At 36.5% G+C, this 27,005-nt stretch overlaps 1 protein-coding gene across 8 annotated transcripts in view; it reads left to right on the top strand.

Annotated features, from left to right (window-relative positions):
* Positions 1-27,005, top strand: part of Hhla2 (HHLA2 member of B7 family) — a 186,382-nt gene that overhangs the window by 100,574 nt on the left and 58,803 nt on the right. For 2 of the 8 annotated variants that reach the window (XM_021264105.2, XM_087214885.1), the window contains exon 2: positions 4,461-4,607. The exons of 5 other annotated variants lie outside the window; for them this stretch is intronic. The gene's annotated coding sequence lies outside the window, so the exon portion shown is untranslated. Of the gene's footprint in view, positions 1-4,460; positions 4,608-14,078; positions 14,098-27,005 lie in introns of those variants that run through there. One more of the 8 variants, XM_021264124.2, reaches the window with a different exon arrangement.

Raw genomic sequence — 27,005 nt, forward strand, 5'->3', positions numbered from 1 at the left:
GTCATCAGAGTTTTTAAATAATTTTTTCTGATGATTAGATGATCATTACAGGGACTCAACTAAGTGGTTTGTCTCAGCCTGAATTCTGCCATAGGTACTATTGCCGTTATGAAAATCCTCAGGCCTTGTGTTTGGGGAATTTAGTTGATTGGCAGTACCAACTTTTGAGTGTCTGGATCTTCCATCTCATTTGTCCTGAGGACATGGTTTCCTGGTTGTTCTTAATCACTGAGCATGGCTGAAGTATTAACCCATTCTCTTTGATAAAAGATGGGATTCCTCATTAGGCTGACTTTGGGATAAGGCCTCCCCATAGGTCTGGCTGAAACTTTCTTGGAAACCCACTTATCTAAGATTGTTCCTACTTAATCTTCCTTCCTTGCCTGTGTCCTTTACATGATCAGATCTTCAACACAATTTGAAGATTCTCCCTGCATTTTCCAGCTCCTTTCATCATGTGTTCTCTCCAATAAATCCCTTAATAATCCACTGACTTTTCAGAAGGACTCCAAATAATACACACCTTTGGGAAGAGTCACAAAACCTGTTCATGCAAGCTTGATAATATACCACAACTCTTTTCTCTTGATACTTGAAATTCCTTGCATTCACTAGAAACAAACAGTGAAGTATGCTAGTGTTAACTATTCCTGTGGGTATGGACTTCCATAATACTTCTTTTCATGAAAGAGTAGGTGGGCTTACGTACATCTCGCCAACAAAAATATTTTGAGCATCTCTTATGCTAGTTAGAAAATCCTTCAATATGGATATTGTTAATTATTGTTGAAGCACTTGTAGTAACTGCTTCTAAAGCACAGACTTTTGGAATGATTTCTGAACAGGCTTCTTCAAACTAACCAGCCATGCTGGGAGAGTAGTTTAAAGTCAGTGCATATGTGCAATCAGATACCATATGTTCAAGTATTTTAAATTATGGTGTAATGTGAACTTTACCCATGTCAAGAAGAACATCATATCTAATGACTGAATAATGATCAATTGCATGAACATTAATTCTTTAAGATTGGGTATTTGGGGTTTCTAATTTTTAACTCTTAATTTGTGTTTTAGCAAATGTCTTTTGTGTACTTTGTACATTGTTCGACTTTTCATAGAATATTTTCTAGAAGAATTATTGGGTCAAAAAGCATGGTCAGTCTTAAAGATTTTGATATTTCCTGATAGCTTATTCAGGAAGATGGTCCCCATTCATATTCCAACCATTACTGTATGAATATGCTTATTTTTTCCTCTTATTTTCTTTGTGTGAAATTTTGTGTAAAATATAAATGTACAGTCCCAAAAATGATTAAAAACAATTTCTGAATCCTCCATCAAGTTTATGAAATAGAATTTAGAATCCTCTGGGTTGCCCCTTTTGGTATCTCTCCCTATGCCTTTCCTTTCCACAGAACTAAAGTCTTAATTCCTGATCCTTTCTGATCTGCTTTTTCTTCTTGAAATTAGTAGAGTCTTCTAGACTGTAGTATAGAATTTAAGGTTAAGTATTCCCTTGAGTTTCTTTATAGTTTTTAAAGTTTAATGAAAGTGTGTATATCTATTTGTATATAATATTCCTAAAATAATGTTTAGATTAAAAACATGGATAGCGAATGGGAATTTAGCTGTGTTATTACAACCAACCAGAGGTTATCATCAGCGCTGTTAGGTTAAGGTTTCCAGGACAAGATGAACTCAAGGTCTTAAACTTCTATATTCTGAGAGTTTACAAGGCCTTCTGGAATATTCACAGGGAGAGGCTATGAGTGAGTTTCATAAATCGGAGGCTCACCACTGTCTGCATTTTATAAGAAATGTAATATAAACAGGATAAGCACATGATGAGTGAGACTAGAGTGAACTGCTTTGGGCTTCTTGCTTCTAAATTAATGATAGCTTTGTCCCAACTCTCAGAAGTAAGTCAAAGGGGAATACTTTGGTTGGCTAAAGTAAATGTACATAGCTGATTTAGGTAGCAGAGCCTGGAAAAAAGGGCGAAAAATTTATCAGCCAGTTGTCAGATACTAGCTTTTCATCTGGGCCTCACTCTTCAGGGCATTCATCCAAGTGTTTAAAAATTAGTCATAATAGCCTGCAGAATATCTGTCTCGATTTACACTGCTGCAGCTTGGTCTAGTTTGCAGCTAGCACTTTGGGATTCCTGTTCACTATCCTCCTAGGAATCCATTCATCCTGTCCTATGTGGAAGTCATTTACTGTATCATGTCTCTCTCTGTTTATAATACCATCTTAGCTGAGCACATTTCCCATAGCTTCTTGAAAAGGGGAGGATGGGTTATTTTTTTGACTCTGTTTGAAAATGTTACTCTGCCCTCATAAGATTTGAGATGTTGACTACAATTCCAGGTTACATGATTTTTCCTTTAGAATTCTGCGTGTTATTGAATTTTTCCTTTTGCTTGCAAGTTATGCTGTTGTGAAGTCTAAGGCTATTGTGATTCCTGATTCTTTCTGATCTCTTCTTTCTTCCTGAAAGTTGGTGGAATCTTTTACCCTTGTGTTCTGAAATTTTAAAGTAGAGTATCTTTGTATGAGTATTTCACTCACTGTTTCTATTCAGTAAATTGTTTTCAATAATAGCAATTTATTTCCTATAGTTCTGGAAAACTTTATAGCAATTTTTGATTTCTTTTCTGCTGTTTTTTCTTTTTTTTGTTTTAAAGATTTTCTAGAGTTGTGATGTGCTTTTGTAATCATTTTCTCCCATTTTCTGCCTCTGTGTCACTTTAACTCTACTGTCCAGGAGACTTCCTCTACTTTATATAATAATAACTTTACTTCTACTCTTCTATTTTAAGTTGTAAGATGTCTCTTCTGTTAAATTCTTATAGTATCCTATTTCTCTTTTATGGATGTAATGTTTTCTTTTGAAAGTATTAATAACAATTTTATTCCATTTGATTTTTATTTGTTCATTCCCTTCCCCTACATTATTTACTTGACATCATTTTGTGTAGGAGGTTGGTTTTGTTTTAATTTCTACCTTCTGTGATAGAGCTTTCCTCAGGGTATCTAGTAATCTTGGAGTATCTACTTAGTATTAAGAATGCAGAACCTAAAAAGCCCACAGGAGCCTCTGAGAGCTTGAACTATGGACCATGCTTATCAGCTAAGTTTACTGTAGGTGATGTAAGCAGAGCAATGGCATGGGACTTTGCATTCAGCATTAGGTATTTGTTAACTTAATTCTGCTCCCAATTCTCCTCAGGTCATCAATCCAAGCATTCTTGTTTTAGTTTTTCTAGTGAACAAGTCTCCATATTTCTTGCAGAATAAAGAGGCACAATTGCTCAAGTGCAGTGGAGGAGGGAATCTGGGAAGTTTAACTTCTTAAATAGTATAATAGAGCCATTTAAAAAAACCTAACTTCTGAAAGCTTTCAAGCCCCACCTCCTCTTTTCCCTCCCACCCCATTTTTGGGCAAGTTGATAAGAAAGTCAGTGCTTTGCTCTCTTGACACAACAGAAAGTTCAAACCACAGGGGCATGAACTATTTAGTCCCACCTCCTAATAGACACGTGGCTGATTACACCCATTCTCTCTCAGAGCACTCAAGTCAATTCCACACCAATTCTGCTCAGAAAGTTTCATGATATAATTTGACCTTAACTCTGGTGCATATGTGCGATCAGTCAGTCAGAAACATCTCATCTATTAATGGTGGTGGGGGCGGCCTATCCACATGTATTGAATGGATACAAGAAGCAGCTTTCATAGGAAGCTGTTTTGTCTGAGTCTTCTATCACTCCCAGTCACAAAAGCAGTTCTTGTACCTTTTGAGAATTCTAGTATAAATTGGTTTACCAACATTTTCCCAATACTAGCAAGAGGCTAGTCTTCTTGGATTTAAGTCGGTTACTACTTATCCCTCCTTAGCTAACTTCCAAAATTTTGCTGATTTTTCTTTCTGTCCTTCCTCCCTCTTTTTCTTTTTCTTTCTCTTTTTCTTCCTTTCTTCCTTCCCTCCTTCCTTCCCTTTCTTTTTCTTCCCTCCCTTTCTCCCTTCCTTCCTTTCTTTTTCCTTTCTTTCTTTCTTTCTTTCTTTTCCTTCCTTCCTTCCTTCCTAAATTGCTTTCCTACATTTTTATCTAATTAAGGAGATAAGAAAACTAAAGACATGTATTCAACCTGCTGTCTTATCCTAGAAATCCCTGGTGAACTCATTTCTTCATACCTTGTTGGCAATGGATATTTTCATTCCCTTTATTGCTAAATTCTGAAAATATATACTGTAGTTTTAACTACTCTTACACCATAGATGATCCATATTACTGGATTCTGATCTAACCCACTGTTCATATTACTAAAAGCCTAATGTATGAGCTGGGGGTTTAGCTCAGTGGTGCCTGTGGCTGCCTCGAAAACACAAGGTCCTGAGTTTAATCCCCACTACCCCCCCCCAAAAGCCTAATGTACAATTTTATGATTTGTGACAGGTTCTTCAGCCATTTGTTTCATCCTAAATTTACATTGTAATATAAATGAACAGCCTTCTACCAATGTTCTAGAAACAAGCTGAAATGAAAATGAACTATATTTACTATCTCTACTCCATTTGTACAAGGCAAATGGAATGATAATTGGTGAGTATCTGTTTAAAATAAAACCTACTTTTCCTCCTTGGTTATAATGATCCATCTTTTGAACAAATTTAGCAATGATTTACAGTTCTTGGTTAAAAATGCTAGACTTAAGAATTCAAAATGTAATTGTTTGAAACCAGTGATTTCATTAGTTGGTAACTCTCTATTTTGATTTCATAGTTAATTTATAGATTAGAGAAAGTTATAATTTTTATTAATATATAATTTAAAAGTTATTTTCATAATAAAAGGATACAGATGAAAATTAGCTGCTCTCTGTTATAAACACCAGAGGTCTAGTCTTTGCTGTAAAAGACTAGATTACTTTGTTTTAAAAAATGATTTAAATCAATGTAAACATGTATATGAATATGTGAAAAAATGTAAACAAAAGCATATGACTTCTGCTATTCTTTACCTTTTAACTACATATTTTTGATGATTAGTACATTTAGATAGTCTTTATATTTTTACTTTCTTACAGAACTAGAATAAATAGGAAAATAACACAAAGTAAACATAGCTAAACAAATCAACACAAAAAGCCCATTAGATAATTACCTGCTTAAACAAGTACCCAAACATTCCCAGGATTTTGTCAGGCTCCTTGGGGCCCCATCCAAGTCACTACCACCTTTTGTCTCCCTCAAAGGAAACCACTTTTTACCTTCTGTGGCAATCCCACCCTTGCTTTTCTTTAGGTTACTATATAAATATTTGTCCTTAAACACTACAGTTGAGCTTTGCCTGTCTTTAGAATTTTACATAATTCAAACCAGATCGTATGAATTATTTTGTGTCTGACTTCATGCCTTTTCCTCCTTCCTAGATTTGGCTGCAAATTTATTATTTTTTCCTTCCTTACTTAGAAGTTACACATTTGTGGTAGTCAGTTTTCCATTACTGAGATAAAATACCTGAAAAAAAATCAACTTATTAGGAGGAAAGATTTACTTGGCTCATGGTTTCAGAGGTTTCAGTTCATGGTTGACTGGGTGGACTGTTCTAGGCCTGTGGCAAGGTTGAACATCATGGTGGATAGTAGGTGATGGAGCAAAGCTGTTCGCTTCAGGGTTGCCAGGGAGCAGAGAGAAGAAAGGACAAAATAAACACTGTAAGGGGATTCTCCCAATGACCTCCTTCCTCCAGGTAGGTCCACCCTCTTAAAACGTTTGTCACTTCCCAATAGCCTATTAAGTTATGGATCCATGAGTAAATACATTCCACTCGGGAGGTCAGAGCCCTCATAATCTGGTCACCTTCCAAAAGCCCCACCCCTGAACACTGCTTCTTTGAAGACCAAGCCCACAACACATGAGCTCTTGGGGTTGGGGGAGGAGTCCACATCCTAACCATAGCAACATCCTTCTAAGATTTTTTGACTGCTTAACCACAGCATTATTAGATATGTTGTTCTTAAAATCATATTAATTGGTGTTAATGGTTTGTGTCTAGTTGTCCCCCAAAGCCTTATGTGGTCATAGAGTTTTTTCAAAGGTGACTGAATCTAGTGTGTGATGCTGGGATGAAGGGCATGTGATTACTAAACCAATACACTGATTGGTTTGGCACTGCCCTAATCCTAGTAATCGGGATAAGATAAAAGGAGCAGAAAGATGTTGTTCAGGTCCCCTTATTGCTTTTGCTATCATGTGGGCCCTATGACCTGTTTCTCCTCTGCAATGCCCCTCTGCCATGTGCCACTCTGCCTTGGATTATAGATTATAGATTATAATTGAAACCTCTACAAACTGTGAGCTAAATAAACCCTTTCCCCTTTAACTTCGGGTGTTGGGTATTTATTTATTTATTTATCTATTTTTGTTTTTGTTCTTTTTCAGACAGTTTCATTCCCCAGTCCAGGCTGGCTTTAAACTCTTTTTTTTTTTTTTTTGGGTACTGCAGATCAAACTTGGGTCCTTGCACTTGTGAGGCAGGCGGAGGAACCACTGAGCTAAATCCTGGGCCCTGGAGTGTTGGGTGTATTGTCTCAGTAATGAGAGAAAAGTAACTAAGACAATTGTTATTTTTTAGTATTCTTTATGAACAATTAGATTCCTTTTAAATACCAAATTCTTTTAGTCCCCTCTAAACTTTTAAGGCCACTATTGATAAGTCATTTAAATATATCTTTAATGTTTAAAATATAAATGCTAATAGTATGTTCAATTTGTATGTGAAAGTACTATGTTTAAAACCATATTACTATTATTATTATTTGTCTACTTATTTAAATTTGTTCCATATTTACCTTTTCATTGTTCACTATTCTTTCCGGAATTTGTGTTTCTATCTGGTGCTTTTTTCCTTCTGCCTGAAAAATATGCTGTTAGTATAGCTTTTGATGAAGATCTACTGGTTACAAACTGTCATAGTTTATTTCATTTTATTCTTGAAATATGGTTGTGGTATAATTTCAGGTTATGAGTTTTAATTTGGAAGTTATAGTTTTGGTTCAGGACTTACTTTCTTCCAGCACTGTGATATTTTTCTCTTGCCTTTTGACTTCTATTACCTCTGTTTAAAAGTCAACTATCTGTCTAATATTTGCTCTTTTGAAGAAAACCCATCTTTTTTGTCTTTTTCTAAATGCTTTACATTTTCTTTCATTTTAAATGTTTTGTTATGAAGTACCTGGCTTTTTAAAAAATCTTGTTTGAGATTTGCTGAGCCTCTTGAATTTATGAGTTAATCTTTCAGTTTTAGAAAAATTCTTATTTTTTGAATAATTTTTATATTTCTTCTAGTTCTTTTTCCTTTTTTGGGAATTTTACTCATAGTATACTTTCATACTCTGTCCTGTTTCACACCTTTCTTCCTACTGTTTCTATCATTTTGTTTCTCTTTGCTTCATTCTAGATAGTTTTTTTTTCTGGGCTGATAATCAATATCTAGGCTGATAATCCTTGTTAACTGACTTGACAGTTGTTAAGTCAAACTATAGGATTGTTGCTGAATTCAGTTATTTCTTAGTCCTTGTAGTCTGTTATTATTATTATTTATTAATTTCACTGTGAAAGTTCTATATATCATCTCCTTGAATTAAATGGGTATGGTTCAAGTCTATGTCTTAAAAGTGCCAGCATCTGAAGTGTTTGTGAGTTTGGGGGATGTGTATTTTCTTTGTCTTTTTTCCACTTTTTATTAGTATATGTTTGTGATACATGATAAATACATTTACTGTGGGGAATTGGTACACATAATCCTTTTTACTTCCCCTTTTCTTTCTCCTCCTCCTTCTTTCCCCATCCTCAGATCCCCTTCCTATCTCCACGAAGTCTTTCTGTTTCCTATCATCTATCTGTTTATTTTGCTCTTTACTTACATATTGGGTTGCTTATATAAGAGAAACCATGCAATAATTAGCCTGATGTGTCTGATTTATTTCACTTAGAAATATGGTCTTAAGGTACATCTGTTTTTCTACAAATGACTTAAATTTACCATTCATGATGATTGAGTTGTTTATATAGACCTAATTTTCTTTATCAATTCAGCTGCTGATAAGCATATATGCTGCTTTCAAGATTCAGCTCTTATGAGTTGTGCTGTTATAAACATGGTATGTGCATATGGTTGTAATATGTTTTTAGCTCTTTCAGAAAGATACTTAGATGTTATATAGTTGAGTCAAATAGAATCTCTAGTTTTTTGAGGAATCTCCATTCTGATTTTCATAATGGTTGTGCTGTTTACATTCCCACCAACAGTGTAGAAAGGTTCCTTTTCCCTCACACTTAACCAGTATTTGTTGGTTTTAGAGTTCTTGATGATGACCTTTCTTTCCTAAGTAAAACAGAATATCCGGATTGTTTTGATTTTCATTTCCCCTAATGGCAAAAGAAGCTCCTGCTTTTTCATGCACCCTTGGGCCATTTGTACTTGTATTTTCAGTTACTTCTTTCTGTTTTCTTTTCTCTGAGTACCTGATTATTTTTTATGGGGTGTTACATTGTATTTTTTAAAATGCTGTAGAAATAATTTTCAACTTGGGATAGCATCTTCTTCCAAAGAGGATTTGTTTTATTTTGCTAGTCACCTGGGGCACTTTTACTCTGTGATCACGGTAAAATCTCATTTCATTCACATAGCATGGAGGAGAGTGATAACTGCATAAGGTGCCATGGTGAAGCTTCTTTGCAATGATAATAAAGGTTATGGAGCACCTCCAGTGGTAAGAGGGGAGGTGAACAATTTGACTTTGTGCGATCTGTGTAGCTATTCATTTAATATTTGCTGCATGCCAGGCAGTATTTGAGATGCTTTCTGCATACCATTAAGGCAGCTCAACGAGGACCCTGAGGTGTGTGTGTGTCTGTTACCCTTGTGGTTTAGAGTTAACACTGAGGTAGAGAAGAGTTGGGTAACTTGCCCAAAGGCATAGAAATTTAAAGGAAGGAAACTAGTCTTTAACCTGGGCTGGTTCTGTTGCCTTCTGATTTTAACCAATATGTTAAAGCCAAAACATTTTTCAGGGAGAATAATATTTTTTGTTGTTTATGCCAATTCCTCTGCTCTCTGAACTATGTTCCTGCTTTTCTGGATGTATGGAATCAAAGGGCAAATGCTATTACTAGAATCATTTAAGTTTTTTTTTGTTGTTGTTATGCAGGGGCAAGTTTTGTGAATAGCCACCAGGCTAATTTAAAGAAAAAAATTGAGTTGGTAAAATATGCTTTTAAAGTGAATTTAGATTTTTGGGTACTATATTATTCTGGGAAATGGCAAATTTTGGAATTATGTGGGAGAGGCAGTTAGGAGTAGCATTTTTAATTTTGTCTAATGATTATAAATTTGAAAATGTATTAGATATGTGTCAGTTTGGTACTGACACTTGGATGTTTAGTATAAAATGGCAATAGTGCTTGTTAGGTAGGGAAAGGGACTCACTGAGAAAGATCCTAATTTGTGTCAACTTAGTGCTGCAGTTCAGAATTGGAAGGTGGGAAAGTTATGGGTTAAGTACAGGATCGCTGAAGCCTCCTTTGTACTAAGAACAGCAAGCATGGTGGCATTATATCTTAGAACTCAGAATTTCTGCTTGATTCATGTGTGAGATTTGTTTATTGTGTTTCTTTTCACAATGACTGCTCAGGCTGCTTTAGCACGAACAGTTGGCTTAGTACCCAGAGAGTGTTTGATTAGCTAAGTTAGGAAGCAAAATGCCATACACTATAGAGGAAATTTACCCTGGAATAAATGCAGATCATTTAGTGAAATTGCTATATTCTCAGCATGTTAAACCTTCCCTAGGAGAATATGCCATAGGAACTTTCTTAGAAGCACAAGTAAACAGAATTTATTTTCCAGGGAACCAGAAAAGTATGGCCTAACATGTGATCCAGGATCAGCCAACATGACCTTGGAGAGAGACTTGCTGTAAAAAAAAAAAGGAAAATGACTAGAATTGGGCATGAAAATGATTCTACAGAGGGTATTTATGAGTCAGAACTCATCGTTAAAAGTGACAGAAATCAAATTCAAACCAGTTTAATCAGAGCCATCAAGGGGGATGGGGTAGGAATAGGAACAAATTACTGTCGTTGGCTTAACTATGCTGCATATCAGAATAAATTCACACTTTCTGGAGTTAGAGAGTGGGCCAAAATGTATTTTTTGCAGATCTAAACATACTTTGAAGGCTCTGAATTTAAAGGGGGAAAAAGGGAATATATTGGCTCATGATACTTAAAACAGGCATGGTGCTAATTCACACCTCACTGGATCCAGAGGCCAAAGAAGACCACTGCTGCCCCTATACCATCAATCTTCTGTTGATCTCTGCTCCTGTCTTTGTAGGTGCTGTAACTCCTGCCCTACCTATGCTCTCTGTTGCTAGGGAAGTGGTACACAGTAATACTTTACCTGGATTAGTCATATCTTGGCCAGGTGTTTATTAGTTATCTACTGCTGCATAACATATTAAAACTCAGTTTAAAATAACTAATGTTTATCACCTCCCACAGTTCCTGAGGGACAGAATCTGGGAGCAGCTTTGTTGGATGATTTTGACTCAGAGTCTCTTTGGAGTTTCAGTTATGTGCTAAGGCTACAGTTATCTGAAGGGACTGGAGAAACTGCCTCCAAATTTACTCATATCACTGTTGGTTGGAGACTTTAATTCTGTGCATTATGGGCCATTCACAGAGCTATTCACACAGTATAGCAGCAGCCTTATCCATGAATAAGTAACCACAGAGTGAAAGAAACCAAAATGGAAGCCATGGTGTCTAATATACTAATCTTTTAAGTGACATATTAATTTCTGCTGCATTTTCTATTGGTCACACAGCCCAGTGCTGCTGCAATGTGGGAGAGAACTAAATAAGGGGTTTAACTACTGATAGGTGGGGGTGACCTTTGAGGGATCTCTGGGAGGTAGGCTACCACTGGCACTGGCCAGGTATTGTGTACAATGAACCAGCCTAGCCAGTCAGTCAGCCTTCAATTTAAATTTAACTGCCTTGTTGTAAATATAGACCATTGCTGAATGCTATCCTATACAAGGCAATGTTGAATTCCTTTCCTTCGCTTACACTATGGCCTGCTTGTGGCTCACAAAGACTGCAAGAACTAGAGATATTTTGTTTGGTTCTATAGGTGGGAAAGTACAACGAAATGGGACCCTAACTCTGCAGAGTTAGGAGTCACAGTTCAGGTGATTATAGATTTCACATGGATGTAATCAAAGACCCAAAGGCAGTGTAGCAGTCAGGGCTTAGGAAATGGACAAACAAGCAGAGCTCTTTGGCTCAAATTAAACAGGGCTTCTTTGTAAATTACAGTGATGAGCCAGCCTTTAAGATATGTGCTTTATGTTGGATATTTTTACTTTTTCATAGAAAGCAAAACCAAAAAGCTTCATTCTCCAAATATCATCAAAATTGTATAATGGCAAAACCAAGAAACTAGATGGGAAATAAGGCATTGTTATGGTTTAGATCTAAAATTTCTACCCCAAATCTCATGTGTTTGAAAGGTGATTTAATTATGGGAAGTGCTATGCTCATCAATAGATTCACCCATTGATGAATTTAGTATTGCAATGTGTATTAGGAGGTGGGAACTTGTGGGAGGAGGGTTACTAAGAGTGTGACCTTAAAGGGTGTATTCCTGTCCTTGGTTCATTGTGCCCTGGAGTAGTATCATTGCTTTGACTGTGTTAGACCATGTGGTTCAGAAGCCTTTGGAACTGGTTTGACAGAGGAGTTTGGAAAACTTTGCAGATGCAGGATAGGGAAGTCCTAAACTGTTGTAAGCAGTTCTTGATGTGTGATACTGGTCAGAGCTCAGAAGACCAGAATGCTTTAGGAACAGGGGCAGCAATTTCAAGGCAACTCAATGTTCAGGCTGTGGAATGAATAGTGCTGGCTGAAATCAGTGAGATTTGCAATGAGAATCAGGAGCAAAAGCAGAACCAAACAATATGAAAGTTGACCAGAAAGGAAGCACCTGTGAGATTTGGGCAAAGGGGAGTGGGTTACTGAAAAGATTAACATTAAAGGGCCAGGGATTTAGCTTAGTGGTTCCACTGCCTGCCTAGAAAGTGCAAGATCCCGAGTTCGAACTATGGCACCCTCCCCCAAAAAAGATTAACATTAAAACTTTGGATCAGGACAACAGGAAATAAATATATCTTGAAGCATCTCAAGAATTGGCCAGACCCCACTTTTAGCAGATTCAAGGATGTAAAACTAAAGCTTTAATTTGAGACAAGAGGTCTTGAGAAGGGCTGCTTGAGAAGGGCTGCCTGGGGAATTGGTTCCACAGGATTCATTTCTGTACTCAGCCATCCACACACTCAGAGGCCACTCCAATCATGGCCCAAGGAAGCCAACCTACTATTTGATCTGGTGGCAGGCTTTAGCATCATCCTCATGGCATTGGTTTTGCAAGCATGCAGAATGTAAGAGTTATGGGGGTCATGGTAGCTTCCACCCAGCTTTCTAAAGAAGTTATGAGAGGCTAGACAGTGTGGCCTGAGAGACTAGTTCATGAAGCTGTGAAAATCAACCTCAAAAATGCAGTAAAGACCTTAGGAAGCTGGAGATGCTAGAAATGTGGAATGTCTGCTGAATAAAACTACAAACAGCAAGTGGAACCATCTCAAGAGAGAGGTCCTGAGGGCTGCACCAGCAAGGCCATGGAATGAGGGACACTCAAGCCATTGGAGATTACACCTTACCACAACTGGCTCCAGGTGGTGGATATGGAGCTTCATTTTTAAAATGTTTGCCCTGATGGGTTTCATTCTTGCTTTGGTGCCATTCATTTCTATCCCATTTCTTAGAATAGAAATATTTTAGAATAGAAATGTTTACCCCATGCCAGCATATATTGGAAGTATTTAACTTTTATTTATATTTTTATGGGGGCTAACAACTAAGAGTTTGCCTTGAGTTTCAGAGGGGACTTGGCTTTGGACTTTTGAGCAGTGCTGGAACTGTTAAGCCTGGCAGCTCTTAGAGATGGTATATTAGTTATGGTTCTCTAGAGAAACAGAAAGAGGCAACCACAGTGGACTGAACCCAGTGAAACTGTGAGCCAAAATAAACCTCTCTTTCTTTAAGTAGCAAGTATCAGATATTTGTCCCAATGACAGGAAAGCTGAATAATATAGGAAAGAATACTCATATGCCCATCTTTCAATTCTTTGAAAATAGCTTAGATTGTGATATTGTTTTGGATCAACTATTTTGAAAGTACAAATTTAAAAAATAGCCCCCCCTTGTCTTTCCTACTATAATAGCTTTTTTAAAAGAATAATTTGGGTATTATAAAAATTGCCAAGGATAAACATTCTTATATACTCAGACTGCTATATTAATTATAATCCCTTGGGAACTAGTGGAAGTCAGCTGACTTATTGGTACAGTCTATCCACAAAAAAAAATCATCCACTTTAAGTATATGTAAGAGAGGGACTTTAATGCAGGGAAGCAGGTCACAGGGGAGCTGGGAGATCAAAGAGAAGATGCTGAGGAACCAGGCAACACGTGAAAGTCATTTCCAAGCTGAGAGGAAGTGATGCTATGGGACCCTAAGGGTGAAGTCACTTCATGTCAATGGGAACCCTGTTAGATCTCCTTGTCAGGAGCTTGAGTAATAGAAAAGGAAATGGTGCCAGATATGCTGCCCAACTTATCATTACTTAATCAGGTGGTGATTCTCACTGCAATTACTGTTCCATATGTTGCCTCCTCATTGGAGCAAATTAATGCAGTGACTAAGGCAGAGCCAAGCACTGAATTATGCCTGTGGCAAATTCTAATAGAATTGCAATAAAAGCTCTTAGATCTTGGAGAAAAACTTTGTTCCCTTTAGCAAGTGACTATTCTTTTTTAAAAATATATCTAAGTGAATTAGATAGCACACAGTTCATGACGATGCTTGAGTTTTAAATTCTGTGTTCAGAGTCTCAGGATATACAATCAAGTGGGAACGAAACTGACCCTTCCTGAAGGCATTCCACCAGGCCCCAGAGGAGCAAGTAAGTAGCATGAGCAGATTGCTTATGTGCCTAATGAGCCCACTACACCACTGTTTCATTCTAATCCGTGTCTGTGGCATCCTGGAGCATTTCTTCAGAAACTGTTAGTACAAGGAGGGCTTTGTGGGCAATAACTGCCATCAGCTATAAGCAGACTTTGACCATAGGATTCCTCTGGCATAGTTAACTCTGGAGGACAAGGGAGAAGGGAAGACTTCAGTTAAGCAGGATGCTGAGCAACATATCTCATAACTTTGCTTCGATGGAAATGAAGCCTGCAGATAAATTCAGTCCATGTTGGTCAAAGGTATAGAGTAAAGCTAATTGGAGGATGAAGCAAAAAGATGTAATTATGGAACACTCAAAGTGGATCTAGAGTCTGAGATAGTCTCAGTCTGTTGACCAAACATGAAGAAAAAGTTGAGCTGAACTAATTCCATAAATGTCCATTCACTTGATTGTGAGCCTCTTTTGTAGCGAGTCTCTTTGTTGCACATTGAAATGGAACATGAAAAAGGCAGCCATATATAGCCTCCATCCCACAACCTTTCTCTCATCAAAGCAGACAACAAACAACATATTTGAGTCCTCTGTCTGACAGTCTTGAAAACCTGCCCACATCTGTCATATGGCATCCTAAACCAGTTCCTTGTTGGATTATATTTAATTGCTCCCCTTACAGAAGGTAATAGGATTCCCTCTTCTTACCTCCTCCTGGTTATGCCTCTGCCAGAATTACTAACTGTAGGTTTCTGAATGCTTCATATAGCATCTTGTTAACCCACCTAAACTGTCTGTGAAGGAAGTTCCTTGGTCAAAAAGAATGAAGTTAGTAAACTAATTCAAATGTAATTCACTATTTTATCTCTCTGTAAATTTTAAAATGGTGGAATGGCCTAAAGCCCTGCAATCTCACAGGCTATCTTCTTTCACTTGATACATATTTGTACCTAATACTAATATTTGCATAATATTCATTAGGTTCTAAACCAGAGTTCAAAATAAGGTACTTTACTGTCGTAGTTAGAAGACACAGACCTAGGCACCAAGCAAGATTGAAGAAGGACTGATGTGTTTAACAATTACAACTAATTAACCTACTCTAAAAATCTTATTCACTGAATCTTTTAGATTCACTGAATCTCATAAGTATCCAAAGGATGAATGAAAGAACAGTGTAGTTCTTCTAAATTAGAAGGTAAAACTGGTCATTTCAGCTGTTTAGGCTTGGGGACAAAGGACAGAAAGTGGGATACTGTGATGTGTGGGATGACTGATGAGAGATACAATTACTGTTGTTGTATATCTGGATCTTGGAGGAGTATGATAAGTACATAGTGGATCCATTTCTTTTTTTTTCTGATGTGTTCATTGAACATAGTTAATGAAAGATTTATTGTCTTTCTATGGAAAAGACCACTAGGAACTGAAACACCTCAAAAATCTAGCAAGGTTCAGGTTACTCCAGTGAGGAAATGGCTGAAGGTCTGGTAAAAGATAAGGAGAATTGATATCAATTCTGCAGAATTGATAATACAAGAGGGAAGAAATAAATACCAGCTCTGACTTAGGTATAAATGGCAGAAAAAAGAGGCTTGTTCCTTGATAGTGTTCCATAACTTAGAACAAAATGTCTTTTGTCTACGTATTGTATATAGAGTATGTTGTTAGTAGCACAGTATGCCTTTTGTACCACAGATTAAAGCAGATTTAGAGCAGGAATAGACAGCATCTAGAGGAAAGTGGAGGAAGGTTTCTGCAGGGTGGTAGTAGTGCATGAACATTTATAACCAGCTCATGATGAGGGATCCATGGGAATAAAGAGTATTTAAATGTGCTTCATCAAATTGGTATTAAAACTTCTATGCTTGTGTACAATAATAAAAAATTGAGGCTTGCATTTTTATGTTCTTTTTAATTTCATTTTAGCAGTTCATTTTATTGCATTTCCCAATGAATTTGTCCATGACATATTAGAAAGAGAATTTTACTGCTCCTTTACCATAGACTGTTTGAGAAGCAATTATCTTGATGAGCAGTAGCCTGGTGAAATATGTTCGCAATCTTGGATGAAGCAGTTGTGTGTAACTTTGGTCCCTTCTCACTGTGAAGGAAGTAAGCAAGTTTGCCATTTTTCATAGAATATTTGAATATTTGAATTTCATAGAATCTTTGGTGTGTATATTGGGCAGCTAAAGGTAAATGCATATAAATAAACATGTGTTTTATATTTGACTGTGCATCTTATATCCTTACTGCCCTCTTCCCCCCTCACCACCAATGGGGTAATATGATACAGGAGGAAAAGATCACTAGATGTCTTAGAATGGATGCCGGCTTTTGTGACTGTCTTGTTGCTAAAACACAATACCTAACACCCTCAACTGTAAGGAGAAAAGTTGGCTCATGATTTGTAGAGGTTTCAGTCCATAGTCTCAGCTGGCTTCAAGGCAGGCCAGCATGGCAGCATGGCAGACAAGAAAGAGCTCATGGCATGACAGTGGGAAGCAGAGAGAGATCAAGGAGGAGGGGGAGAGACAGACCATGTTAGGTCATGTTGCCAGTTACCCACCTCCTCCAACCAGGCCTCACCTTTTAATTCATCAGATTTTACCACACACCCATAATCCAATCACTTCTTTAAAAACTCTTAAGTGCATGAGGCTTTGAGGGGACATCTAGATATAAACCCTAACACTGCCTCTTCCAAGGTTAGTACATAGCCTAAGCCTAATCTATCTAGGAAATCTGGACAGTAGAACAGAGAAGACTTACCTAGGTGAAAGTTCATTAGAACTGAATATGACAGAACCCAGGAGGTCTCCAGGGTTCCTATTATTGACTTTCCTAAAATTTTCTGGGAACCTGCTCTTTTTTTGACACTTGGTAGTTTTTTCTTTAATTCTGGAGTTCCCCAGAATTCTTCTAATAAATTTCTTTCTTGCTTAAATTCTAAACCTATTTGTTGCCTGTCACTAAACTCACAAAGGATCTATCTTGTAATGTTAAAAGCACTTGATAAATGCCACCTGATTACTTTCCAGAAAGTTGAAAATCAGTGTATGCCATCACCATGATATGAGTGTCTATCTCCAAGTATCTTTGCCAGAACAGAATATTGAGTGTATATTTGTGTAAAAGTTTATGCATATGGAGAGAAAAACACAGACAGGCTGAATATACCTAATCCAAAAATCTGAAATTCTCCAAAATCTGAATTTTTTGAGTACCAACATAATGCTGAAAGTGGAAAATTCCACATCATGAAACATATTATGCACATAATTATTTTAAAATATTGCGTGAAATTACTTTTGGGGTACAAGGTGTTTATGAAACATGAGTTTCATGTTTAGACATGGGTCTCTTTCCCAGAATATCTCATTATGTATATGTTAATATTAAAAAAATCCCAAATCCAAAACACTTGGATACCAAATATTTGGAAAAAGGGATATTCAACCAATAGATATCTATATATATCTTTAACTTCTTCCAGGGTAGAAACAGGGCTTTATTTAAATTATTTTCATATCTTCGCATATCTTTGGAGGTGAACTTTTGGAGGGATGAAGTGTAAGTACATTTTTATAAGCAAGTTATAGAAGCTAAATTCAAAATGGACTAAAAAAGGATTTTTTAGCATTTATAAAATGGAAAGATACCATAGTCATTTATAGAATTGAATAAAAAAGTATGGGAACTAAGTCATGCTTATCTTCATGCTGGGGCACTCACCTGCTTTCTGTCAAGCAATCACCATGAGCCTTTTTCTTCATTACTCATCATTGATTTCTTTCAGTCAAGTTTTCATCATGTAGTAGGAATTATTGCTGGTACAGAGTGAGATCTTGTTTATTGCTCAGTAGTGATCTGGCCTTGCTTGGATGACTTGCATCCTCCCAGCCACAACCCTTTGCGTGAGTTGCTATAAATATACATGCTTGGATTATTAGCCTATCTACTCGGAAATATAGGACAGGACATTGTGGTAAACAGCCATTAACAATACCTCCTTCTCATGCCCCAGTATAAAATGAAATGGGGAAGGAATGTTGACCTGAATGGCAAGTTGCTGGTCACGAAGAAATGTCCTCTATCCACTTAGCAGGAGCTCTAGATTTCTGACCAGATGGGTTGTGTGGAAATCAGTGTTTTAAGAAGACTAAGATGACAATAGTATGTTAGAAGAGTAATCATATAATTTATCATCTAAACTGGGACACTTTGGAAAATGAAAGTGGCTACCGATGGGAGGTGGAGGGAGAAAAGAAATAAAAATAATTAAGATGCACTACGTATATTCTCCAGCATAAATGTAATTATTATGTGTCACAAATATTTACTAATAAACTGAAAAATAATGGAATGAATGTTTACCTTATCATAGGGGAGCTGAGCAAGTAGAAGCAGAGTAGCTATTTTGAATTGTTGCACTAACTTCTTCCTCATGTGATGTAGGCCTAATAGTACTTATAGCTATAAAGCTCCATATGCTTTTACAATCACCATCAACCACTTCCCAAGAGAAAATAACTTCTTGGAACCAAGGTTATGACTCACAAAAGGCTCAGGATTCACAAAAAGATTAAATCTACAGTGGAAGGAACCATCTGTTTGATAGTTCTCAAGTGAATAGGCTTGGGGTGAGGAATCAGTATTTCACATGTGAGTGATTCACATGTGGAATGGTTAACAGAAGGCCTTAAAGTTATGAGCCTGGTACAATTTACAGTCTTGACTTTGCCATTTGCCAATTGGGACCCTGAGCAAGTTATTAACCACTAAAAATCTGTGTCTTTGCCTGTAAAATGGAAATTATAATAATTCACATGATCATGTTTAGAATTATAATATATTAACATATATAATATATATGTTGTTCATACATTACCATATATTACTATATGCTTGGAGCTCTGAAAGATTAGCTGACAATATCACCCAAAGGGGTAATACAATGCAGTGGAAAAGGGAAAACTAAATTCTTTATGAAAGCAGATAGAACCTCTTAGTAAACATAGTTCACACTGGTTTTTCCATCCATCTTTATATACTTAATGTGTTCTTCTAATCTGTCAGTTCCTCCCTAAGGCTTGCCATAAATTACACAAAACAAAAAAGAAACTCATTTTAGGGCCAGGGAAGAGTGGCCAAATATCTCCTGTGTGGTTTAATAATGTCTTTGGCTTTGTTAATTGTATTACTAGAAACTCTAAAAACGCTTTTAGGATTATGTGATATTGATTGTGTCAACTTCAGTAAATAACACCCAACTAAACTGGCTCAACATAGTTCTGGGTGTGGAAGACCCACTCTAGGGAGTATTACCACCAGAAAGCTATAAAAGGGAAATAAAGGCAGAAGAATTGCTTCTGTCTTCTTTGGAGGAGCACCAGTCTTTGCTTTCACCTTGGACATTGACTCTGGATTCCAGCACAGACCCTTCAGCCTTCTGCAGCAGACTGTTCAGCCTCCGGATATGAACTTGCACAGGACACTATACAGAGCTCTAGGCCTTCAGCTGGATCCTTGGAATCCCCAGTGTACAGAGAGACCCTCTGCACTCTTCCACACCCAACTATTGTGTGTGGCCACTGTAAGCCAATTTGTAAATTCTTATATATTTGTATATCTTGTATCTGTTTCTCTAGTACTGACTAATACAAGTTAGTAGACAGAAAAGTTTGGTTCACAGAAATTTAACTTTTTCCCCTATATGCGAATATCTACATCAACTTCATGCATAACCACTAAAAACCAGACAGCCCAAATATCTACCCACTGGTGATAGAAGAACAAATTGTTGCATATCATACTATAAAATTATTTAATAATAAAGAACGGACTATTGATTCACACAAAAACATAGTTAGATCTCAAATACATTATGCTAATGAACAGAAACCAGACTCAAAAGCTCTAAGATTTTATTTTTATATAAAAATAAAACTATAAGGATAAACTACAGCAGAGGAGAGGATTAACTATATATGACATTTCCGTGAGGAAATATTCTACATCTTTTTAAATTCAAAATTTAGTTGACACAATTGTACATATTTCTGGTGTACAATTTGACAATACACGTATACAATGTATAATGAAATCAGGGTAAATGGGTTTTCATATCAAATATTTATCAATTATTTTGGAAGTTTTGAAATCCTGTCTTCTGGGCATTATATAAAATAAGAAGTTATTGTAAACTATAGTTAGCCTATTGTGTTGTAGACCACTAGAACTTAGTTCTCCTAAATGCATTTTGGTAGTTAGATGATTCCCTTCTATCTCGCTTACCCACAACCCTTCCTACCTCTAGTGACCAGGATTCTTCTCTCACCTATATGAAATCAAATTTTTTATTTTGCATATATCTGTGGGAATGTGTGGTATTTGTTTTCCTGTGTCTGGTTTATTTTACTTAACGTAAGGTCCTCATTCCAATGATGTTGCTGCAAATTACAGGATTTCATTATTTTTATGGCTAGATATTTACTCATTGATGAACATGTTGGTTGATTCCGTATTTTGCCTATAGTAAGTAGTGCTGCAGTAAATATGGTAATCCAGGTATTTCTTGATGCACTGATTGCATTTCCTTTAGATATATATCCAGCAGTGGGGTAGCAAGGTCATACAATTTTTCTATTTTAGTTTTTTGAGAAAACGCCATAACATTTTTCATAATGACTAGAATAATTTTACATTTCAACCAAGACTTCTCTCTTTTTTCCATCCTTACCAACTTGTTATATTTTGGCTTTAACTGCTAGGGCAAAATGACATCTCATTGTATTTTGATTAGTATATCCTTATGATTATGATGAGTCATTTTTTTCATAGACTTGACTATGTATCTTCCTTCAATAAATGTCTATTCAGATCATTTTTCCATTTTTCTTGTATTTTTTTTCTTTTGCTGTTAAGTTCCTTATGCATTCTGGATATGAATCTCTACTTAGAGGAATAGCTTGCAAATATTTCCTTCCATTCTTCAGATTGTCTCATGTCTCCATAGATTTTCTTTGCTCTGTAGAAACATCTTAGTTTCATATGATACTTATATATCTTGATTTTGTTGCCTGTGCTTTTAGAGAGTTGTTCAAAAAGCTATTGCCTTTACTGATTTCATATAGTATTTTCCATATGTTTTCCTCTAGTTCTAATTTAAGTTCTTACATCTAGGTCTTTGATTCACTGTGTATTGAGTTTTGTATATGGTGAGAGAGAGGAATATAATTTCATTCTTCTGTATTTGAATACCTAGTTTTCCTATCATTTATTAAAGAGATTATTCTTCCTCCAATGTATACTTTTGCCATTTTTGTCAAAGATCAGTTAGAGGTAGATGCATAGATTTATTGTATTATCATACTGTTCTGTTGATTTAAATGTCTGATTTTAGGCCAGTGCATTGCTGTTTGTCCTTTATAGGTTTACAGTATGTTTTGTATTCAGGTACTGTAATGCTTCCAGCTTTGTTACCTTTTTCAAGATAGTTTTGGCTTTTCAGAATATTTTGTAGTTCCCTGTGATACGATTGTTTGTAAAGAATGCCATTGTTATTTGATGGGGATTGTATTGAATCTGTAGATCCACTGGGAAGTATGGATATTTTAACAATGTTAATTCTTTCAATCTATGAGCATGGGATGTCTTTCCATTTTTCAGTATCCTCTTAAATTTCTTTCATTGGTATTTTGTAATTTTCACTGTAAAGATCATTTGTGTCCTTGATTAAATTTTTTACTAAGTTTTCTAAATGTAGCTATTGTGAGTGAATTTGTTTACTTGATTTATCAGAATGTTCATTATTAGTTTAAAAATCTACTGACTTTTTGCTATAGTTTAGATCTTAAATGTCCCTCCAAAGGTCTATATGTTAAAAGCTTTGTACAATCAATGATGCTATTGGGAGGTGGTAGAAACTTTAAAAGCAGGACCTAGTGAGAAGTCTTTAGATCCTTGAAGATTTGTCCACAAGGAAACTGTCAGGCTCCAGTCTTTCTTTGTGCTTCTTGGCAGTGGAGTACACATCTTGCTCCATTATGTTCTCATGCCATCATGTGCTGCCAGAGGCCAAAGTAATGAGGCCAACTAATCATAGACTGAAACCCCTAAAACTATCAGCCAATAAAAACCTTTTCTCTTCACATTTTGACCATCTCACTTTTGATGTGACTGAAGCTATGTAACACATTTTTGTATGTTGAATTTATTTATTTATTTTTGTTTTCTTTTGTTTTGCTTTTTGGTACTGGGGATCGAACTCAGGACCTTGTGCTTGTGAGGTAGGCGGTGAAACCACTGAGCTAAATCCCCGGCCCTGTATGTTGAATTTATGTTCTGCAACTTTACTGAATTCATTTATGAGTTCTAATAGGTGTTTGGTGGATGTTTTTAGGATATTCTCTAAATCATGTCATCTGCAAACAAGGATAATTCAAGGTCCTCCTCTCCTATTTGTATATTCTAATTCTTTCTGTTGCCTAGTTGTTCTGGTTAAGACATCCAGTGGTATGTTAAATGAAAGTGGTAATAGTGAACATCCTTGTCCTTTTCCAGATACGAGAGGAAATGCTTTCAGCCTTTGCCCATTCTATGGTTGTTGGCTTTGAGTTTGTCACATACAGCCTTTATTTTGTTGAGATCTGTTCCTCCTATACCTATTTGTTGAGGGTTTTTATCATGGCAGAATTTTGAATTTTATCAAATGCATTTTCCATAACTATAGAGATAATCATATGATTGTTTTCTTTTATCTTGCTAAAGCAATATATGACATTTATTGATTTGCATAAATTGAACTACCCTTAAATCACTAGGATAAACCTTACTCGATCATGGTATGTGATCTTTTTGTGTGCTATTATATTTTTATTGCTAGTATTTTATTGAAAAGTTTTGCATCTGTGTTTGTGAGAGGTATTGGATATTGGTCTATAGTTTTACTTTTTTTAAATTTTTTTAATTTAAAAATTTTTTTTTAAATTAAATTCTTTTATTCGTACATTGTAGGTATACAACACAATTACATTTCTCATTGGGAATTGTACCTTTACATAATGCATCTTGGTTCTTATTTTTTCCTCATTCCTAGCCCTCCCTTCACACCCTCCACCCTTCCCTATTTACAAAGACTTTATTTCCATTTTTTCCATTTCTCATCATTTTTCCTTCCCCTTCTTTCCTTTCCCCTGCCCCTCCCACTACTCCTACCCCTTTGGACCTTTTCTTCCTATTTTACATTATCGATTATTCATTCTAATCACTGGTACATTTTGGGTATACAATATAATGACATTCATTATTGGAAATTTGCACCTTTACATAATCTCTCTTGGTTCTGATTTTTCACCCTTGCCCAGCCCTCCCTTCAACCCCTCCATTCCTCCCTATTTACAAAGATTTTGTTCCTATTTTTCCATTTTCTCATATTAATCCCATTCCCTTCTATCTTTTCCCCTAGCCCTCCCACTTCCTTCCCCTTTGCCCCTTTCCTTCCTATTTCACATGACCTAGTATACATTTTAGTCCTTATTTACACTTTCAGTTTCTCACACCAGAGAAACTATTTGGTATTTATACATGTGTGTCCTATATATTTCACTTAAGTGTATCACCTCAATGTGCATCCACTTAGCTATAAATGTCTCCAATTTCTCATTTTTTATGGCTGAGTAGTACTCCATTTTATGAAAAAAACCACATTTTCTTTATCCAGTCTCCAGTTGATGGGCATTTGGGCTGTTTCCAAGTTTTAGCTATTACAAACTGCGCTGCTATGAACATGGGTGCACATATATCACTGTGGTATGATTCTTTTAATTCTTTGGGGAAGATCCCCAGCAGTGGAATAGCAGGGTCAAATGGGACTTCCAGTCCTAGTTCTTCGAGGTATCTCCATACTGATTTCCACAGTGCTTGCACCAGTCTACACTCCCACCAGCAGTGGAGCAGGGTTCCTCTTTCCCCACAACCCCACCAGCATTTGTTGGTTAATTTAATGATAGCAGTCATTCTTTCTGGAGTGAAGTAGAATCTCAGTGTTGTTTTCATTTGCATCCCTCGAATGACCAGTGATGTTGAACATTTTTTCATGTATGTATTTGCTATTTCTACTTCTTTGTCTGAGAAATGTCTGTTCATTTCAGATGCCCATTTTCGGATTGGGTCTTTAAATTTGGGAGGTCTGATCTTTTTAAATTCTTTGTAGATTCGAGATAGTAGACCTTTGTCTGAGGAAGAGCAGGTGAAGATTTTTTCCCACATTGTGGGTTGTCTCTTCATACTGCTGGTGGTTTCTCTTGCTGTGCAGAAGCCTTTTAATAAGAGATCCCATTTGTTGATTGTTTGTGCTAGCTCACGGGCAACTGAAGTTTTGTTCATAAAATCTTTTCCTACACCGATGTCTTCAAGGGTTCTACCTAACCTCTGTTCCAACTGGTTCAGAGTTTCTATTTTAATATTTGGATCTTTAATCCATTTTGATTTTAGTTTAGTGCATGTTGAGAGATATAGGTCTAGTTTTAATCTTTGGCAAGTTGAAGCCCAAGTTTTCCAGCACCATTTATTAAAGAGGCTATCTTTCCTCCAGTGAGGGTGTTTGGCTCCTTTGTTGAAGATGAGATGGCTGAGTGTGTCTGGCATTGTTTCTGCATCTTCTAATCTGTTCCACTGGTCCTCAGGTCTGTTTCTTTGCCAGTACCATGCTGTTTTTATCACAGTAGCTTTGTAGTAGAGTTGCAGGTTGGGGATTATGATACCCCCTGCCATGTCTCTGTTACCTAGAATTGCTTTTGCTATTCTGGGTCTCTTCTTGTTCCAAATGAATTTTTGGATTGTTTTCTCAAGGTCCATGAAGTATACTGCTGGAATCTCAATTGGAATTGCATTAAATCTATATAGCAGTTTTGGAAGTATGGCCATTTTCACTATATTAATCCTTCCTACCCAGGAGCAGGGGATATCTGTCCATTTTCTGATATCATCTTCAATCTCTCTTTTCAGAGTGCCATAGTTTTCAGAGAAGAGGTCTTTGATTTCTTTCATTAGGTTGATTCCTAGGTATTTGAGTGTTTTGGATGCTATTGTGAAAGGAATTATTTGCCCTATTTCTCTCTCAGTGAGTCTGTCATTGGTGCAGAGGAAAGCTATTGATTTTTGTGTGTTGACCTTGTAACCAGCTACTTGACTGAATTTGGTTATTAAGTCTAGAAGACTTTTGGTGGAGTTCTTGGGGTCTTCTATATAGAGTACCATGTCATCTGCAAATAATGACAATTTGACTTCTTCATTACCTGTCTTTATTCCTTTTATTTCTTTCTCTTGTCTAATTGCCGTGGCTAATGTTTCCAGAACTATGTTGAACAAGAGTGGTGATAGTGGACATCCTTGCCTTGTTCCTGATTTGAGTGTGAAGGATTTCAGGTTTTGACCATTTAGGATGATATTGGCTGTTGGTTTTTCATAGATGGCTTTTATCAGTTTGAGGCAGAGACCATCTATTCCAATTTTTTGTAGGGTTTTTATCATAAATGCATGTTGGATTTTGTCAAATGCTTTTTCTGCATCTATGGAGATAATCATATGGTTTTTGTCCTTGGCTCTATTGATGTACTGTATTAGACTGATTGATTTGCGTATATTGAACCATCCCTGCATCCCTGGGATGAATCCCACTTGATCAGGGTGTATGAGCTTCTTGATGATCTTCTGCATTCTATTTGCCAGTATCTTATTAAGGATTTTTGCATTTATGTTCATTAGTGAGATTGACCTATAGTTCTCTTTTTCAGCTGGGTCTTTCTCTGCTTTGGGGATCAAGGTGATGCTTGCTTCCAGGAATGAATTTGGGAGTATTGCTTCCCTTTCAATTTCATTGAAGAGTTTAAACAGTAGTGGCAGCAGTTCCTCTCTAAATGTCTTGTAGAATTCAGCAGTGAAGCCATCAGGGCCCGGGCTTTTCTTAGGTGATAAGTTTTTAATTACATTTTCAATTTCATTGGTTGATATTGTGTTGTTCAGAATTTTTAGGTCTTCTTCATTCAACTTTGGTAATTCATATGTATCTAGGAATCTGTCCATTTCTTCTGTGTTGTCCATCTTATTGGTGTATAGGTTCTGGAAGCAGGTATTGATAATCATCTGGATTTCTGCTGGGTCTGTTGTAGTTTCACCCTTTTCATTCCTAATTGCATGGATTTGGGCCTTTTCTTTCCTTTTTTGGACAAGGTTGGCTAAGGTTTTGTCAATTTTGTTGATTCTTTCAAAGAACCATCTCTTGGCTTCATTGATTTTTTGTATCATTTTCTTAGTCTCCATTGCATTGATTTCTCCTCTGATCTTTATAATTTCCTCCCTTGTATGAGCTTTGGGGTTATCCTGTTCTTCTTTATCTAGAAGCTTGAGGTTCAGCATCAGGTTGTTTAATTGGGCTCATTCTGTTTTCCTAATATGCGTATTCACTGCTATGAATTTCCCTCGTAAGACTGCTTTCATTGTGTCCCATAGATTCCAATATGTTGTATTGTCATTGTCATTTAATTGAAGGAACTGTCTGATTTCTTCATTAATTTCCTCTGTGACCCATTGGTTATTCAGAAGTGTGTTGTTCAATTTCCACGTGTTTATGAAATTTTTTGAGTTTCTTTTGCTATGGATCTCCAATTTCATCACAGTATGGTCTGATAATATACAGGGGATAACTTCAATTCCTTTGCACTTACTTAAACATGTTCTATGTGTGAGTACGTCGTCTATTTTGGAGAATGACCCATGTGCAGCTGAGAAGAATGTGTATTCTGATTTTGTGGGGTGGAAGACTCTGTTAACATCTGTTAGGTTCATTTGTTCAAGAGTTTGATTGAATTCTAGTATTTCAGTACTTATTTTTAATCTAGTTG

The sequence above is a fragment of the Heterocephalus glaber genome, unplaced genomic scaffold (assembly GCF_053883595.1).
Source record: "Heterocephalus glaber isolate CG9 unplaced genomic scaffold, H.glaber_assembly_v1.0 deba00000122, whole genome shotgun sequence".
Classification (NCBI taxonomy): domain Eukaryota; kingdom Metazoa; phylum Chordata; class Mammalia; order Rodentia; family Bathyergidae; genus Heterocephalus; species Heterocephalus glaber.